Source organism: Odocoileus virginianus, chromosome 22, assembly GCF_023699985.2.
Source record: "Odocoileus virginianus isolate 20LAN1187 ecotype Illinois chromosome 22, Ovbor_1.2, whole genome shotgun sequence".
NCBI lineage: Eukaryota > Metazoa > Chordata > Mammalia > Artiodactyla > Cervidae > Odocoileus > Odocoileus virginianus.
In genome coordinates, this window is record NC_069695.1 from 35,064,583 (window position 1) to 35,082,771 (window position 18,189).

The 18,189-nt window shown below is 41.2% G+C and overlaps 1 protein-coding gene and 1 long non-coding RNA gene across 26 annotated transcripts in view; one reads left to right on the forward strand and one right to left on the reverse strand.

Moving 5' to 3' along the window:
* The window catches only part of DTNA (dystrobrevin alpha), a 419,063-nt gene that overhangs the window by 186,565 nt on the left and 214,309 nt on the right, over positions 1-18,189 (forward strand). For all 24 annotated transcript variants that reach the window (XM_070452810.1, XM_070452805.1, XM_070452802.1 and 21 more), the window contains one exon: positions 4,358-4,487. The gene's annotated coding sequence lies outside the window, so the exon portion shown is untranslated. The remainder of the gene's footprint in view (positions 1-4,357; positions 4,488-18,189) is intronic.
* Positions 13,101-17,459, reverse strand: LOC139030442 (uncharacterized). Of its 2 annotated transcripts, none has more exons than XR_011482811.1 (3): positions 16,892-17,459; positions 15,000-15,062; positions 13,101-13,356 (listed from the first exon to the last, which is right to left on the reverse strand). It is a non-coding gene; the product is annotated as an uncharacterized lncRNA (long non-coding RNA). The 2 variants fall into 2 exon arrangements; XR_011482812.1 differs by lacking the exon at positions 16,892-17,459 and adding an exon at positions 16,114-16,884.

Consider the following 18,189-nt stretch of genomic DNA (forward strand, 5'->3'; position numbering starts at 1 on the left):
TCATTGGGTTATCATCTGATGGCCAGAGGTTAGATACACGACTGCCTCTTGAGATTAAATTCATTTCCCTGGTTATTTGGCCAAAGACTTCAAAACATCTCTGCAGCAATGTGGATGGAACCTGGGGATTGTCATACTGAGTCAAGTAAGTCAGACAGAGGAGAAATATCATATGACATTTCTTAAATGTGGAATCTAAAAAGAAATGATTCAAATGAACTTATTTACAAAACAGAAACAGACTCACAGACTTAGAGAATGAACTTATGGTTGTTGAGGGGAAGGATATGGGGCCGAGGAGGGGAAGGGATAGATAGGTAGTTTCGGATAGACATGTGCACACTGCTGTATTTAAAATGGATAACTAACAAGGAACTATTGTACAGTGTGTGGAACTCCGCTTGATGTTATGTGGCAGGCTAGATGTAAAGGAAGTCTGGGGGAGAATGGATACAAGTATGTGTGTGGCTGACTCCCTTCACTATTCACCTGAAACTATCGCAACATTGTTAATCGGCTATACTCCAATACAAAATAAAGAGCTTAAAAAAAATAAAAGACTTCATGATGTATGGCAGCTGTGCTGTGCGTAGTCGCTCAGTCGTGTCTGACTCTTTGTGACCCCATGGACTGTAGTCCTCCAGACTCCTTTGTCCATGGGATTCTCCAGGCAAGAATACTGGAGTGGGTTGCCATGCCTCCTCCAGGGGATCTTCCCACCCCAGGGATCAAGCTCAGGTCTCCTACATTGCAGGCAGATTCTTTACCAGCTGAGCCACCAGGAAAGCCTGATGTATGGCAGAAACCAACAATATTGTAAAGCAATTATACCCCAATAAAAAAAAAAAAGAAAGACTTCAAAACTTCTTAGAAATTAAGTATCTGCACAGCAACAAGCAGATACAGCCAGTCTCAAAGGTAATTTCCTTGGGGACCAGAATCTCTGCTGGGGTTTTGCCCTTCTGTGATGGGGCTACACGAGATCAGAATGACTAGGCTGACCCAGTGCTACAGCCTCTTTATCCTCAGAGCTTGAAGCAGCAATCTGTGCCCTTAATAGGAAATACGTGCAGACATCCAAAATCTTCCCAGTTCTCAGGCTGAACTATGTGTCAACAAGAACAAATCCTTGGAACAGAGAGGGTGCATGAGTATCCATCCCTGAGCACTAATGCTGTCTCCAGCTTTAAGGCATCCAGAAAGGCCCATATCCACAGGCTCCTCCCTGACTGTCATCTACTAGCCTTGTGTCCGAGGTGATTCTGAATTTAGTCCATGGGCCACAATCCCAAATCCACTTTACTGTAGCTTCCTAAGCCACTTTAATGTTCTTAGACCAGTAACAAATAATCTGGTGAAATGATCTAATTACGTTTATACCACAAGTCTGTGTAGGAACAATTGGGAAAACATTGAACTTCATACCTGCTAGTTGTTCCACCCTTAACTGAACAGATGCTAAAGATGATGAAGAAATAAACAAGACTGTCCCTGCCCACAAGTTGCACATATTCTTATAGAGAAGAAAAATTATAGCAGTTGTGTATGGTAACAGGCTTCCTAGGTGGCTCAGTGGTAAAGAATCTGCCTGCCAATGCAAGAGACACAAGACACGCAGGTTTGATCCATGGGTTGGGAAGATCCCCTGCAGAAGTGGCTACTCACCCCAGTATTCTTGTCTGGAAAATCTCATGGACAGAGGAGCCTGGTGGGCTACAGTCCATGGGGTCGCAAAGAGTCGGCCGCAACTGAGTAACTAAGCACAGCATAGCACTATGTAGCTGGTTGTGTTAGTTGGTAACCTAGGCTAACTTTGTTGGATTTATGAACATGCTGTCAGAACAGAACTCCTTTGTTTTTTTTTTTGTTGTTGTTGTTTATTTTTATTAGTTGGAGGCTAATTACAATATTGTAGTGGTTTTTGCCATACATTGACATGAATCAGCCATGGATTTACATGTGTTCCCCATCGTGAATTCCCCTCCCACCTCCCGCCCCATCCCATCCCTCTGGGTCTTCCCAGTGCACCAGCCCCGAGCACTTGTCTCATGCATCCAACCTGGACTGGCTATCTGTTTCACACTTGATAATATACATGTTTCGTTGCTGTTGTCTCAGATCATCCCACCCTCGCCTTCTCCCATAGAGTCCAGAAGTTTGTTCTATACATCTGTATCTCTTTCTGTCTTGCATACATCACTCTGTATAGTGGGCTCCAGTTTCATCCATCTCATTAGAACGGATTCAAATGTGTTCTTTTTAATGGCTGAGTAATATTCCATGGTGTATATATACCACAGCTTTCTTATCCATTCGTCTGCTGATGGGCATCTAGGTTGCTTCCATGTCCTAGCTATCATAAACAGTGCTGCGATGAACATTGGGGTGCACATGTCTCTTTCAGATCGGTTTCCTCGGTGTGTATGCCCAGGAGTGGATGTACATAGGGACTTGCTGTACTTCTTTCTCTTCCAAGCCACATACTGATGGTCTTCAGGGAGCTAGATGAAGGAGACAGAACTCTGTTTTATCCCATGATGCTAATTTTAACCTCCAGTCACATGGTCAAACTGGAATTTGATAGCTAATATAGAATTAAATGAGAATTTAAAGTGAGAAAGGTACTATTTTGTCTTCCTAATCAAGGCTCACATGAGATTTTGCTATGTGAGTGTCCACCAGGCTGCAGGGAGAAGAGGGGAGTGTTGATGCCTTTCATTCGGTGGCAGTTTGGGAGGCAGGAACCCTCAGGATCAAGACTAGAAAGAATTGATAATCAGTTCTGGGTCCCTGGAAGTGGTCTTGGGGGATAGAAGCCAAGAGCGGTAGGGATGGAGCTGCCTACCAGACAACTGGTTTCCGTCACTGCCTCTGAGATGCAGGCTGAGATGGAGACCACTTCCTGGTAGAGAAGGAACAGCAAAAGCCAAGCTCGCTCATAATCAAGATGTCATCCAAACAGCAACTTCCATCGAAGTCACAGATCCCAGTTAAGGTGTGAAACCTGAGCCTGCCAGTGGGTCCTTTCACACGGCCTCTCTATCTGAGCAATGTAATGATTGCTGTCATTTTAGATAACCTGGGCCAGAGAAGAGAGTTTGGAAGGAAAGTGAAGGATGGGGCTGGAGACAGAGGCCACTCCCCCCAGCCAGGGTGCAGGGTGCACGGTGCTCCTTTCCTTTCCTTTCCCAGCTCCTCTGCCATCAGAGACCTTCTCTGCTTCATTTGCTGTGATCTCCCTTCGCCCCATCTTTTCCTTCATCTGAACATGGGATTTCCTCCTTCAAGCCACCTAGGACGTGGAATAATAACATCCAGTTTGTGTGTTGGTGAGACGAAGGAAGTGGGAAAGGTGGCGGGCGTGGGGGGAGAGACAGAAAGGTGGGAAAGACTAGCTGAAGGGAGGTGATGGGTAAAGCATCTGGTCACTTTCTTCCAGCAGGGCAGGGACTCTTGGGCAAATTGCTGAGTTTGACCTGGAGCTTCTCTTTCTCTTCTCCTCTGTGAATTTTCTCAGAAAGCAAGATGATAAAAATCATTCTGCTTTGCTAAGAGACACCAACAGACCATATTCTGAAATATTTACTCTTTATGTCATTGCTATGCTACATCATAAAGCATGTGGATCAGTCAGGAGCATCAGGGTGCCTCTGCGATAGCTACGCCTGCATCTCCCATCAGAGTGGATGCTGGTCTGAGCACTCTGCCCTCAGCTCTGGTTTCCTTGGTTTTAGTAGGAATTGTGGTGACATAGTATTCCAGAAAATTAGCAACTCGGGAAACGCAGAAGATTCTCTGTGTTTCCCTTTCTGGGTTTTTAATAAACCAAAAACAAAAGGCAATATTAGGAGCCCGAGGTTCAAGGCTACTCTGTTACTGAGTGCTTGTGCCCAGTCACTAAGCCATGACCAACTCTTTATGACCCATGGACCTTAGCCCGCCAGGCTCCTCTGTCCATGGGCTTTCCCAGGCAAGAATACTGGCGTGGGTTGTCATTTCCTTCTCCAGGGAATGTTCTGACCCAGGGATGGAATCTGTGTCTCCTGAATTGGCAGGCAGGGGTCACCAGGGAAGCCCACTCTGTTACTAACCAGCTGCTTGATCTTGGACGCTCACTTTACCCTCTGAACCTTCCCATCTTCATCTGTAAAATGACGTTTGGCATAAGTGTCTATTTTTCGAAACATTTATCATAGTAATTGAGAACCAAAATTCTGAGTTGAGTATTACGAGTCATTCTTAGTGGATGAAGGGATTTGTAAAACACCATATGTTCTAGATCTGCTCATTCTGTTTCTGTAATAAACATGTAAGTGTGAGTTACTTAGCTAAATAAAAGTGTGTTTTCTCATTGCAGATAAGTGAGATTTACATGTCCCTGGATGAAACGCTTGGAAAGTCTTTAAATGCCAGAATCTACTGCCGTTTCAAAGAAAAGAAGATAGATGGTTTTGGAAAGTTCATGCTGTTTCTTCATTGAATTTTAGGTGAGTGAGTCTGTAAGATGGACTTTGAACTATTTCCCTTTAAGGTGTTTCTTTTCTTTGCGTGAGAAGAAAATGGGGTTCATTATGGCCAGCATTTTATACTTTTAGTGGGTGCTACAGAGTGAAAGACTTAGTTTCCATGCCTTTTGTTGACATTTTTTTTTATTAGCAGAAGACATCTGAATGACAAGGTGTGAGGCACAGAAATGACCTTGACATTTCTTCCTGATTTTTATTAAGCAAATGCAATAATGCTTCATTCTATTCTACAGGCCATCTATTTTTTAATATATAATAGTGTTTAATATCAGAGTAATAAGCCAAAGTGAGACAAGACTAAGTTTTAATGACGTAAATGAGAAAACAATTTGATGGTGGTAATGACAGTTTAATCATTACAAGTCTGAGTCTGAGATAAGGCTTACAATTCAGAGGCTGCTCACAGGGAGATCTCATATTGCTTAAATTAAAGTTGGGCAGGATTTAAGTTAGGTGTGGTCTTCAAACTTCAGAGTACAATTAAGCATGCCCATGTGCTCACATTAAACTTTGTTTTGCCTGGCCCTGAGATGGATGGATAAATATTTTTATACCACCACCATACATAATTACCCTTTCACGTTACAAAAGATGTGCTCATACAAATTGGTGCCTTACTATTAGTCTGCAAAACACACTGTCAGTTTTGCAGCAGAATGGAGATAAAGAGAAGAATTGAGTGGTGGTCTTGTTGAGGAAATTGTGTGTGGCATTTTCCACCTCCTCCTGATCCTGTTTTGAAAGTGTGGTTTCATTATAAAGAATGGGGATTTCCAGAACATCAGAATGTACGTCTGTTCACAGTTCTGAATAAAACAATGCCACTGACAGAGCATTGACCACTGTCGGAATCTAATCCAAAAAGACAGCAGTGCCTCCTTTATACATTTTATTAAACTTCAAAGAGAAGGTGGGTTATTGTCTCATCATTTAAGGGTGTGTAAATTTGGTTTATCGAGGTCATATGTGGAACTAAAATGGTGATTTCATTTATTTACAAGATGTTTATTGAATGCGGTTCCCAGGAGCTAAACTTAATGCCCTTAAAAAGTATCAGTAAATCAATTTGCCTAGTGTAACATTACTCTGGAGGAGAAAATGAAAATAGAAAACTTATTAACTTACTTCACTCTCTACGTTCCATTGTTCCAGTCTACGCCTGTTTTCGACTTCACATCCATCCCATGCCCTGCTCGTATTCTGCTGGTTCTTTGGGGGCTGACTCCTAGAAGCTCTTTTCCAGCTTTCAGACCCATCTTTTGTTGCCTCTAGTTTTTCCCAATGACCTTGAACTCTGAGCTGCTGCAGGAGCCAGAGGAGACTTGGGTTCAATCCCTGGCTTGGGATGATCCCCTGGAGAAGGAAATGGCAACCCACTCCAGTTTTCTTGCCTGGGAACTCCCATAGACAGAGGAGCCTGGTGGGCTATAGTTCATGGGGTTGCAAAGAGTCAGACATGACTAAGCAACTGAGTGAACACACAACATCACTTCTTCTCTCTGTCCCTTGAGACCTATGGGTGCTGATACCTGTGACATTCTGCTGCTACTAATCTCCAGGTTGATTTATTATCCTCAGTTTAGCTTCTCAATCCTTCTGTCATCTGTGTAGCCATTTTCCTGGATTAAATTCCATTTATTTTAAAAATGTTTAGACTGTATCCTCTTTTCTTGGTTAGGTCCTAACTGACTTGTCAATGCTTAATTTCTTCCAAAATTATTGGAAGAACAGTGAATAGGGATTACTTGCTTCACTCAAGGAAAATAAGTGATTCTCAGGAAAAAAAAATTTTAAGTTAAATGTAAAACTAGATATTTTTATGCTAGAAAACATCAAGCCCAATAAGTTTAAAACCATATATGTATTTCATATATACATATTACATAGCACATTCTAAGCTATACAATATTATAGTATTAATTTGTTGGTGTTAACAGAGCCTTTGTCAATATTTCCATTGTGTATATCAAATTTATAGTGAGATTTTTTAATTCTCAGCTATACACCAGAAATGAGTTTTACTTTACTAATATTCACATTTCACAAACTTCTCTACACCCAGTATAAGAACTTCTTTTTAGAGTTCAGCCTCATTCCTGCATTCACATTTGAATCTCGAGTTTCAGATTTATTTTATTATGGATCTCATTACTGTCTTTCAGTAATAGTTTTTTTCTGCTTGAAGATCCCTTATGGTCTGAGCATTTCCCATTGTCCCATAATCCCATAATCAATACTGAATATATTGGAAAGCAAAGTGAGGAGGATTCCAATGTCTGTGGTTTTTTTTTTTTTTTTTTTTGACAGATAAACAATTTACCATTGTCCCAACAATCTCTCTCACTCTAAAGGGCTTCCTGGATATTAAAGAAGCTTTTTACTTAATCATTTTGGCACATCACTTGGTTGTGTTAAATGTGAATGCCTCGCTCTTTTCATTTCCTTCTCATTTATGTAGACATTTTCCTTTTCAGTCTTTTCTCAGAGGTCATGATGACTGCTCCTCTATTTTAATGTATTGTGGGTACACTCATAAGGACATAGTGTCCCTTCTACGGACAGATTTTCACCTATTGAACCAATGGCAATGTCAAACCTGCAGTGTCTAAATGAGTGTCCTTTCAGACTATATGAAATGAGGTCATGAGCAGAATGACTTGGATTCCTTCATAATCTAAAATTAGGAGACACAGGGATGAGTAGCTTTATGGTACGGTTTAACTTTCACTGTATCACTTGTATTCTCACATCTCCCTTAGTTTAGTATGGCATTGAAAATTCTAGTCCTTCATATTTCTCTCTAGTTTGTGGAAATGAGACTTTATAAAGTTGTATTTAAAAAAATACTCTTGGGAAGAGAAATACATCCATTAATAATACATACTGCATCACACAGAAGTCTAATGAATTAGCAAGGAAGCAACTCCTGAGGCAGTGATGCAAGCACTCAGCTTCTGAGAGTTTGGTACACATAAGTGGGTAGAGACTACTGAAATCATCTCACTAACTTCATAATACTGCCTAGTAGGTCAAGGGGAACACCCGTCATAAAAGACAACTCAGGCTCAACATATCTTAATGTCATATTGAAGGAGGAAGTAGGAGGAGTGAAATTATTCGTCCTAACACTCATGGGCAACTTTATGAATAGAGATTTTAAATCACTGGTTCCCAGAGTTGAAGAAAGTGATTTGATCAAGATGTAATCCTAGTACTTCTGCTGAACCACAGAATAGGATTTTGGAAAAATCAAATGTTATCCATCTGTTAGCTGAAGTCACCTGTTATCCATCTTTGTGTTGCCAAATCCAAGCTCTTATTGCTTACTGCACACACAACAGGCCAATTAATCAAGAGACAAGTTTTTGGGGTGAGGAGTAATGCTTCATTCACGAAACCAGCAGACTGAGAAGTTAGTGGACTCATGTCTCAAAGAATCATCTTTCCTGAGTTAGAATTCAGACCTCTTTTATACTAAAAAGGGAGGGAATAAAGTCAAACATTTCCTCCTTCTGGTCAGCCAAATGTGTTAATTTCTTCCTTCCTGCAGTCATTCACAGGTGGGCCTGGTCAGGATGTTTCCTGTGAACTAAACAAAGGTATTTTAGCTTACCAATCATTACCTGCAAGGCAGGGTAATGGTCATCCCAGATATTGGCCATTATATGTAATTTAAGCTTAGAGGCAACATCTCTTTAGTGATTAATTTGTAATAGGAGACAGAGGTTCTTCCCTATTTGCATCCCTGAAAACAAGCACAGTGCTTGGCAAACTGCAGATAATTTTTAAACAAACTGGTGAATATGAACAAAGGCACAAAGCAGTGCTAGCTTGTTCCTACTTTATACCAAACACTACTTTATATGCTCATATACTTCATGTTTAAACAACCCTATGATATAAGTGCATGCGTGCATGCTAAGTCGCTTCAGTCATATCCAACTCTTTGCGACCCTATGGACTGTAGCCCGCCAGGCTCCTCTGTCCATGGGATTCTCCAGGCAAGAATACTGGAGTGGGTTGCCATGCCCTCCTCAGGGGATTCTTGCCAACCCAGGGATAAAACCCACGTCTCTTAAGTCTTCTGCATTGGCAAGCAGATTTTTTACCACTAGCGCCACCTGGGAAGCCCTCATTTTTTTTTTTTTTAAATATGAGGAAACTAGGGCCCAGAAAGGTTAAATAATCTGCCCAAGGTTCAGTAAATTGGGGCTAAGATTCAAAACCAGGCAGTATGGCTTAGAGCCTGAGAACTTAATTATTATGCTGCACTGTCTCTCGTGTAATATAGTCATCAAGTAACTGTAAAACACAGAATCCACATCATTTATTATTTTTAAATGTATGTCATTCTAGAATAAACCTGTATTAAGAAATCTTACTCAAATCTTGAACAGCCTCACTTTGAACACAAATTCCTTTTTCAATATTCCTAATCTCCTTTCTTTTTAAACCATGACTGCCTAAATTGACTTCCTAATTGACATTCAGATCTCATCATTTCTATTCTTTAATGATTTGTTCTGAAATTAATATTTTAAAAACCCTATTGCTCTTCCATGCTATTTGCTTAATTGAAGAATGTATAATCTTGAGCAGCAAGTTACCTAAGCTCTCTGAGCCTCAGATTCCCCACCTGAAAAGATATATCTAATTTGTTGTGAAGACTAGAAAATTATATTCATAAAACAACAAAGTATTTCCTGGTATATGACAGGTACCCAGCAAAACAGCAGCTGTTCACCCATTTCAATCTCAAAGCCACTGTTGGATGCCCCATCTGCTGAGAACAAAATCTTCCTGTGTTCCTTAGTGGGGCTTCCCTGGTGGCTTAGTGGTAAAGAACCTGCCTGCCAGTGCAGGAGGTGCAGGAGACATAGGTTCAATCCCTGGGTCAGGAAGATCCCCTGGAGGAGGGCATGGCAATCCACTCCAGGATTCTTGCCTGGAGAATCCCATGGACAGAGGAGCCTGGCGGGCTACAGTCCATGGGGTCACAGAAGAGTCGGACACGACTTAGCGACTGAACACAGAGGCGCAACAGACCCCTTGAGTCTCCACACCTCCCTTTGTTCCTCATCAGTTGACCTTTGCTAATATGGGAATGATCTGCCTTCTCTAAGCCATGCTCTTTGTTTTATTCACTTATTTGTTTGGCTGTGTCAGTCTTAGTTGCAGCACGAAGGATGCAGCATGCAGGATCTTTCCTTGTGCTTGTGCAGTAACTCTAAATGTGGTGCGCAGGCTCCAGAGTGTGTGTGTGTGTGTGTGTGTGTGTGTGTGTGTGTGCGTGTGGAGAAGGGGGCACTCACTAATTGTGGTGCATGGGCTTAGTTGCTCCTTAGCATATGTACTGTTAGTTGCCCGATCAGGGATTGAACCACGGTCCCTGCATTGCAAGACAATTTCTTAAGCACTGGACCACCAGGGAAGTCCCAAAGCCATGCTCTTCATGCCCTCACTTTTGCTCAGGATGGTTCTTCTGTCTAGATGTTCCTTGCATCCCCTCTCCAGATCCTCCCTATCCATAAGCACACATGCACTCTTCAGAGACTTGGAATATCCTAGTTATCTTTCAAGATCCACCACCTCTGTTGCTGTTACATGTTCCGTGAAGTCATTGATGAACTCCTCCTGGCTCAACTGCTACCAGTCCTATCTCTGGTAACCCTTTGGGTCATTTCTAAGAGATACGTGCCTATTATAGACATAAGAAAGAAAAGCCATCTCATTCAATCCCTCATTGTCTGATGTGATTTCTTGCATTACCTGTCCATCTTCCCTTTGAAACGTTCATCAAGGACAAGTGCCAGGGTTTTTGGTTAATCTTTGAATCTTCTTTGTCAAGTTCAGAGTAGTCTTGCTGGTTTTGAATGAAGTATTAAAGGGTCACATTTTGAGATATTTGGATGTTTTTTGTGCGGTGAAGAGTCTAATACTACATCCAGCCATTATAATGAAAGGAACGCTCCATCAGGGAAAAGGGGGCCTTACAGGGAGGATCTATACCATTCTATGTTGTTTGTTGTTGCTGTGGTTTAGTTCTCAGTCGTGTCTGACTCTCTTGTGACTATGTGGACTGTAATCCACTAGGCTTCTCTGTCCCTGGGATTCTCCAGGCAAGAATACTGGAGTGGGTTGCCATTTCCTTCTCCAGGTGATCTTCCTGACCCAGGGATGGAACCCACGTCTCCTGCATTGGCAGGCAGATTCTTCACCGCTGAGTCATCAGGGAAGCCAGTACCATTCTATGCCAAGCACCAAAACAGAGGCTCCACAAATATCATCTTATTTAATTTTCATAACAACCTTTCAATTTAGCTATTATCTCCCTCTTTATTTAGATAAAAACTAGGATCCCAAGAGTTAAGGTAAATTGCTAATGTCATATTTCTGGTAAGTGACAGAACAAGAATGTTGTCATATCTTTCGACTGCAGCAAACTGCCATTGTAAAATAGCTTTCCAATTTAATCCTATAAGGGGAATATATTTGTAACATAACATGAGAGTTTTCTATTTAAAATATTTCCTGAGAGTAAGCTATTTATAAGTCCACACATTTTTTTTTCATAGCAAATAAGTTTATGTTTAGGTCGATGCTAAAATTAGCACTATTTCTGTTCAACTAGAGTTTAAAAGATATAGCTCCTTGTGGTTCTGAAACCTATTTATGCAAAAACATCATTTATTGATGTAAGCATAAGTTTGGAAATGATGTCTAAAGCTGTAGACTGATAGAATTTTGGAGCTAAATGGTATGCAGAATCAACACTAGAGCTGGGGACTTTTTAAGGCAAGGATTTCTCTTCTTTTTTCTCCTTAATAATTACAAAATGAATATTTATAACTAATTATGAAACGGTTTGTTTTGGATGTGAAATAAAAAATTTCTCTAGACATAGTGACACTGTTAGCACTTCTTAAGAGAGTACATAAACTTGTTCTGGATTTTTTAAATCACATGATTCAAATACCATGTATAAGAATAAGAACTGATATAAAATAAAACTCTAAGTTCTCAAAAAGAGAAAGACAATTATCTCATGATTATCACTTATATGTGGAATCTGAAGAGCTGATACAAGTGAACTTATCTATAAAACTGAAATAGACTCAGACATAGAAAACAAATTTATGGTTACTAAGAGTGTGCAGGGATAAACTAGGAGTTGGGATTAACAGATCCATGCTACTATAGAAAAAATAGGTCAACAATGAGGACCTACTGTGTAGCACAGGGAACTGTATTCAATGTCTTATAATAACCCATAAAATTAAAAAATATTTTTTTGCTCAGTCATGTCAGACTCTTTGTGTCCCCATGGACTGTAGCCCTCCAAAGCTCCTCTGTCCATGGAATTCTCCAGGCAAGAATACTGGAGTGGGTAGCCATTCCCTTCTCTGGGAGATCTTCCTCACCCAGGGATGGAACTCAGGTCTGTTGTACTGCAGGCAGATTCTTTACAGTCTGAGCCACTGGAATAACTTACAATGGAAAAAGAATTTGGAAAAGGTGTATATGTATTCAGACTTCCCAGGTGGTTCAGTGGTGATGAATCTACCTGCCAGTGAAGAAAGATGCAGGAAACGTGGGTTCAATCCCTGGGTCGGGATTTCCAGTATAAGTAAGAATACTGGAAAATTCCATGGACAGAGGAGCCTGTCAGGCCACAGTCCATGGGGTCAGAAAGAGTTGGACTCAGCTGACTCTGCATGGTTGTATATGTGTTCATATACATGTATATGTAGCTGAATCACTTTGTTGTACACCTGAAACTAATACAACATTGTAAACCAGCTATAGTCAATTTTTTTAAAAGAAAAGCAACCTTCTAACTTCATTTTAAATGCAAAACTCAGTATCCAGAGAAGTATTCCTTTCTTTTGTGAAAAATCCTAGTGATTCTTGTGCCCCTTTTATACCTATAATGATCATTCATTTGTTTTTAAGTACATATTACACATCTCTTATGTGTTGCAAAGAGTTGGACATGACTGAAGTAGCTTAGCACACACTGTAAAATAGAGTAATCATAAGTACTTTATATATGAAAACAACAAAATACATGCCTGTGTCTTTGGTTTGCTACTGTTGTATGGATAACAACATTTCAGAAGTGAAAAAGAAGTTTGTAAAAATATGAGCGTATGTGCTATGTTGATCTTTGAGTAAGATAAATGCCTTAGAAAAAGTAAGAATTCTGTTCGCTTTCCCAGATTATGTCCCTCCCTGTTGGGCGATCTTTTGTTGGTTGATTTCTTCTCTGTTTCCCCAGAAGTTTGCAGAATGCTATTTATCTTTTCCTAAGTATGGTTTGAAGAATTGTGATCATCATAAGAATGGATGAAACAGTATTTTCCTATCAAAAATCTAAGGGTTACGATGTTTATGAAAGTTAATAATGTGCTTTAATGTGAGTATATTCTTATGAGTGGTTGTTTATTATTTTAGCTTGTATTTTAACCATCAATTGATTTTTTATAAATTTCAAAACCTGACTTTTAAATCTGTACAGAGTTTATTTTAGCAAAATCTGAAACTGTGAACCTGAAATTCATCATCAAAGCAGATGAATAAGGTAGTTCTTTATTCTGTCAATTCCTAACAATTCTTTAACTGTGAGCTAGAATTTTTACTGTTTATGTAACAAACACTTGCCATAATCTTCCAAGTCTAGATGCATAGATAAGTAAGGTGACTGTTCTTTTCTAAGAGCATGTTTTTATTATATCATTCCTTCCTAATATATAACAACAACTCCTAGTCTCCCATGGTTTCCTTTCTGACATTGATCTTCCCGGAGTAGTAGCATCCACAAAAGGCACATCTGGAGAGAGAAAAAAATCTTATCACTATCCATTTTAGACTACAGTCTTTTTCTTTTTATCGAAGTATATTTATTTACAATGTGTTAATTTCTGCTGTTCAGCAAAGTGACTCAATTGTACACATATATCCATTCTTTTTTATATCCTTTCCCTTTATGATTTACCCCCAGGATACTGAATATTGTTCCCTGCACTATACTGTAGGACTTTGCTAGTTATCCACTGTATATGTAATAGTTTGCATCTACTAACCACAAATTCCCAGTCCACCCCTCCCCCACCGGCCTTCCCTCGTGGCACCCACAAGTCTGTTCTCTACATCTGTGAGTCTGTTTCTGCTTTGTAATAGGATCGTTTGTGCCATATTTTAGATTCCACATATAAGTGATATCACATGCTGTTTGCAGATAAGACTTCATCCTCACCGTTTATCCATAGCAAATGAGCCTCTTCCGATCTCAGCTCAGTAGGCCCCCTGGTTTAGCCCCCTCCCCCAACTCATATGCCTCCTACACAGCCAACAGAGCCACCTTGAGTAATACCAAGCGTGCCACCACCTCAACCCCTGCCACATTCCCCAGCACTTTGACTTGTCTCTTGGCATGAAGCATTTGCAGGTTTCCCTGGTGGCTCAGTTGGTAAAGAATCTGTCTACAATATGGAAGACCAGGGTTCGATCCCTGGGTTGGGAAGATCCCCTGGAGGAGGGCATGGCAACCCTCTCCAGTATTCTTGCCTGGAGAATCCCCGTGGACAACGGAGCTTGGTGGGCTACAGTCAGTGGGGTCACAAAGAGTTGGACACGACTGAGCAGCTAAGCACAGCACATGAACAGTTGTAGATGTTGGGCACAATGATTAAATAACCCTAATGTAGAAACCTTCTTGTTTGCTCCTGGCATCTCTCTTCCTACAGTACAAGGAGTGAAAGTGCCTGAGAAGCAGGGTTTATAAATCCCGGTCCATCCAATGAAAAGGGCTTCTCTGAGATTTTCCATATCATCCTGCTCGAGGCTGTGTTGTGTAGGGTTGTCCCCTGTAAGCACAAAGTCTTTTCAGGAAAAGAGCATTGATCCACTTTCTGAAAGATGGTAAAGGTCCTCCCCATATTTTGTCTTACCTAATAACAAAGGTTATCATCTAGCTCAGCTTATGAATGCCTGCTCATTAAAATGTGAAGATCCCTTTCTTACTCACATGTAGAATTCATGAAGCATGAATACTAACTGCCCTGAGCTGCGGTTGCCTGGAAACCAGTGGAGGTATGTCCAAGAGTCTGAAGAGCATGAATGAATAACTGAACCATTGACATCAGTTTCAGCTGGGTGACCCACACCTTAATTCTGTACAGGCATTTCCAATGGGCTGACAGAACAATAGCTTTCTCAGAAGTAGCTCCTTAAATCTTGTAAATGAGAATTAACATTTAACATAAGGTTCCTCTCTGTGGTCTGACAGGGGTTCAGAGACTGACCATAGAGGCAAAGAGACTGGATCTTTGATGTAGTTTTACAGAGTACAAGAATGAAATGTCTACTAGGACTCATACTGTTTTACAGCTTTTTCCCAAATACTTATGATCGTGTTTGATCAGTTGTGGGGGGAGTTATTTCAGCATTTATTTCATTCTTTGATAGCATTACCTTTTTCAAGTTGAATTGTTAAGGATTCTGAAACATTTCTCCCCCTTTTGAAAGGCCATTGTTCTAAAAAGCAACGTAGAAGCAAAGGAAACACAGGTCATGTAAGAGGACTTTTAACTGGTTGGTGAAATTAACCCATAAAATAAAATATGCCTAATAGATTTTGAAGGAAACACCACCAAAAACTCAAAGGGCATCCACATAACAGCATTCTGTTTTAACTGGGTGGCTGGTTGTATGCCTGGGGACCCAAAATCTAGGATAAAACACTGTCCCCTGTTATTTTACTCAGAGAAAGGGAAAGGGGCCAATACATTTCTATGAAGGCAGTGATGACTATACAATTGGGTTGAAATCAAAATTAACATGAATTTTAAACGGGGAAAAATAAGACATCAAAGAAGTGCCACCACTGGAAAGTGATTCTACTGTTGGATCCCACTCTCATGTCCTATCATTACTTCACCTCCCTGTGTCCATCAAGAGGGAAATTTGAAGTGCATCAGGAAAGATACATACTTTAGTGCTTGGAAAGAAGAATGATCTCTTTTTTACTTAAATAGGAAGAATCCGCCTGCAATGCAGGAGACCTGAGTTCGATCCCTGGGTCAGGAAGATCCCCGGAGAAGGAAATGACTACCCACTCTAGTGTTCTTGCCTGGAGAATCCCATGGACAGAAAAACCTGATGGGTTATAGTCCATGGGGTCGCAAAGAGTCGGATAAGACTTAGTAACTAAACCACCAGGAAAAACCACTAGTAATAACAAAGCCATTTGTGTGGAATCTGTCTTAAATGTAGACAGGATAGAAAATTTTCCACCTCTGTTTCTTAAGAGGTGTACAAAGACCTTCCCACCTGATTCTACAGCAGTGGTTCTCAGCCAGGGGTGTGGGGGTGTGGAGGGCTATTAGCATCTAGTGAGTGGAAGCCAGGATGTAGCTAAACATCTTACAATGCTTAAAACAGTCTCCTAAAGAAAAGAACTTATCTACCTCCAAATGTTCATAGTATCAAGAATGAGAAATCCTGCTCTAAATATTAAGAGCCATGGTGAACTGTGTACCGGGCTTCACATGAGGTACTTTTCATATGTTACCTATTTAATACTCACCTATATTCTGTTTGCTAGGTATTAGTATCATCCTCATTTTCAGATGGTGAAACTGAGCCTCAGAAGGTTAAGTATCTTGCTCAAGGCCATGCAGTCAGCATGGAATGGACCCTAAATTCAAAGTAGGTGAGACTCCAAAGACCTGCTCCTCTCAGGACACTGTGCTTCCCTCTTCAAAAAGGCCTACCTCAGCTGCCTTTGTGCTCCCTGAAACTGTGTATCTAGAGGGTCCCTGTTATAATGCACGTTTGTGTCATCTGGACATGGCTGTCTGTCCATCCGAGTCTAGAGTGAATTGATCGAGTTCTAGGGATGTGAACTGGAAAAGAGGAGATGATGTTGTTAAAAGGGGAGAGACAAAGGCTCCAGAGAAAGGAAATTTCACTTTTTAAAGTGTCTTTGGAAGATAACTTTGGAGGGGAAGATGGGATCCCCGGGCAGAACTTGGTGTATAGAAAAGGCCAAATGTGCGCCAGAGATCAGATGGTATGAAATAGCGTCTGAGGAAGCAAGCGTGTCATCCTAAAGGAGACGACAGGCTGGCTGTCATCTATTGTCAAAGCCCCTTGGCCTCCCCCCTCAGTGAGTCTGAGCTACCGGAAGAGGAAGGGCAGCCATTAACGGCCGGGGCAGGGCAGCACCCACCCCCAACCGGGGAAATCTCAGTAATTGCCAGCGGGGAAGCAAGTAATTTACTTGAGCCAACACTCAGCGTAAAAAGGACCCCATCATCTACAGCATGTGAAAAGAACATGACCTAACTCATAGTTCCATCCACCTGTTCCTTCACCCCACCGGGCATCCCTTCTGGGGACAGCTGGCTGCGTCCAGTCCCACTTCCGGTTCTTCTTGGGCCTTGACTCACCGATCTCTCTGCCTGTGCCCCAGCCACACAGCATCACTTACTGTTTTCCTCACCCACCAAGTTTTTCACTTCTCCCTCTGAGTCTCTTTTTTGGGTGAAGAGACCTTTCCCAGAAATTCCCTTTTTTAGTTTCCTAGGACTGTTCTAACAAATGACTGCCAACTAGCTGGCTGAAGACAACAGAAACTTATTCACTCCTAGCTCTGGAGGAGAAAAGTCTGGCGCCGAGGTGCTGGCAGAGCCAGGTTCCCTCGGGTCTCTAGGGAAGAATCCTGCTGGGCCTCTTCCTAACTTCCGGTGACTTCCGCAGTCATTGGCATTCCTTGGCTTGTAGCCATGGGACTGCAGTGTCTACCTCTGTCTTTACATGGCCTTCTTCATGTGTATGTCTTTAAATGGCCTTCTTCATCCTTTCCTCTATTTAAGAGGATACTGGTCGTTGGATGTAGGGCCCACCCACTCCAGTAGGACCTCATCTTAGTCTTTAACTCATTACATCTGCGAAGATTCTATTTCCAAATAAGGTCACATTCTGTTTCTGGGGAAATGTGATATTCTGAGGGACACTACTTTTATCAGTCAGAGCCAACAAGATATAAAAGAGATTTATTATAAGGAATTGGCTGACACAATTATGGAGACTAAGTCCTGTAATCTATAGTCCAAAGGCCTGAGAACCAGGAGAGACAATGCAATAAGTTCTGTATCCCAGCTTGAAGACCATCAGCAAGAGAGAGAAGATCCTCTTGCCTTCTATTTAGGCCTCAACAGAGTCACCCACAGTGAGAAGGGCAATCTGCTTCATTAAATCTACCAACTCAAGAGTTAAGCTCATCTGGAATCACTCTTGCAGGCACACCCAGAATAATGTTGAGTGAAAAAAGCTTTCACGGCCTAGTCAAGTTGACACATGAAATCAGTCATCACACTCCTCAGTTCACTACAGACACACCTCAGGGATATTGTGGGTTCAGTTCTAGACCACCACTGTAAAGCGAATAGCCCAATAAAGTGAGTCGTGAAGTTTTTGGTTTCCGAGTACGTGTAAAAGTTATGTTTCTACTGTGCTATAGTCTAACTGCGCAATAGCATGATGCCTTTAAAACCCATGTACAAACCTTAACTTAAGAGTATAACTTCTTAAAAAAAAAAAAAAAGTATCACTTCTTCATTTCTAAATAATACCAGCCATCCTCTGATCCTTTAGCAAG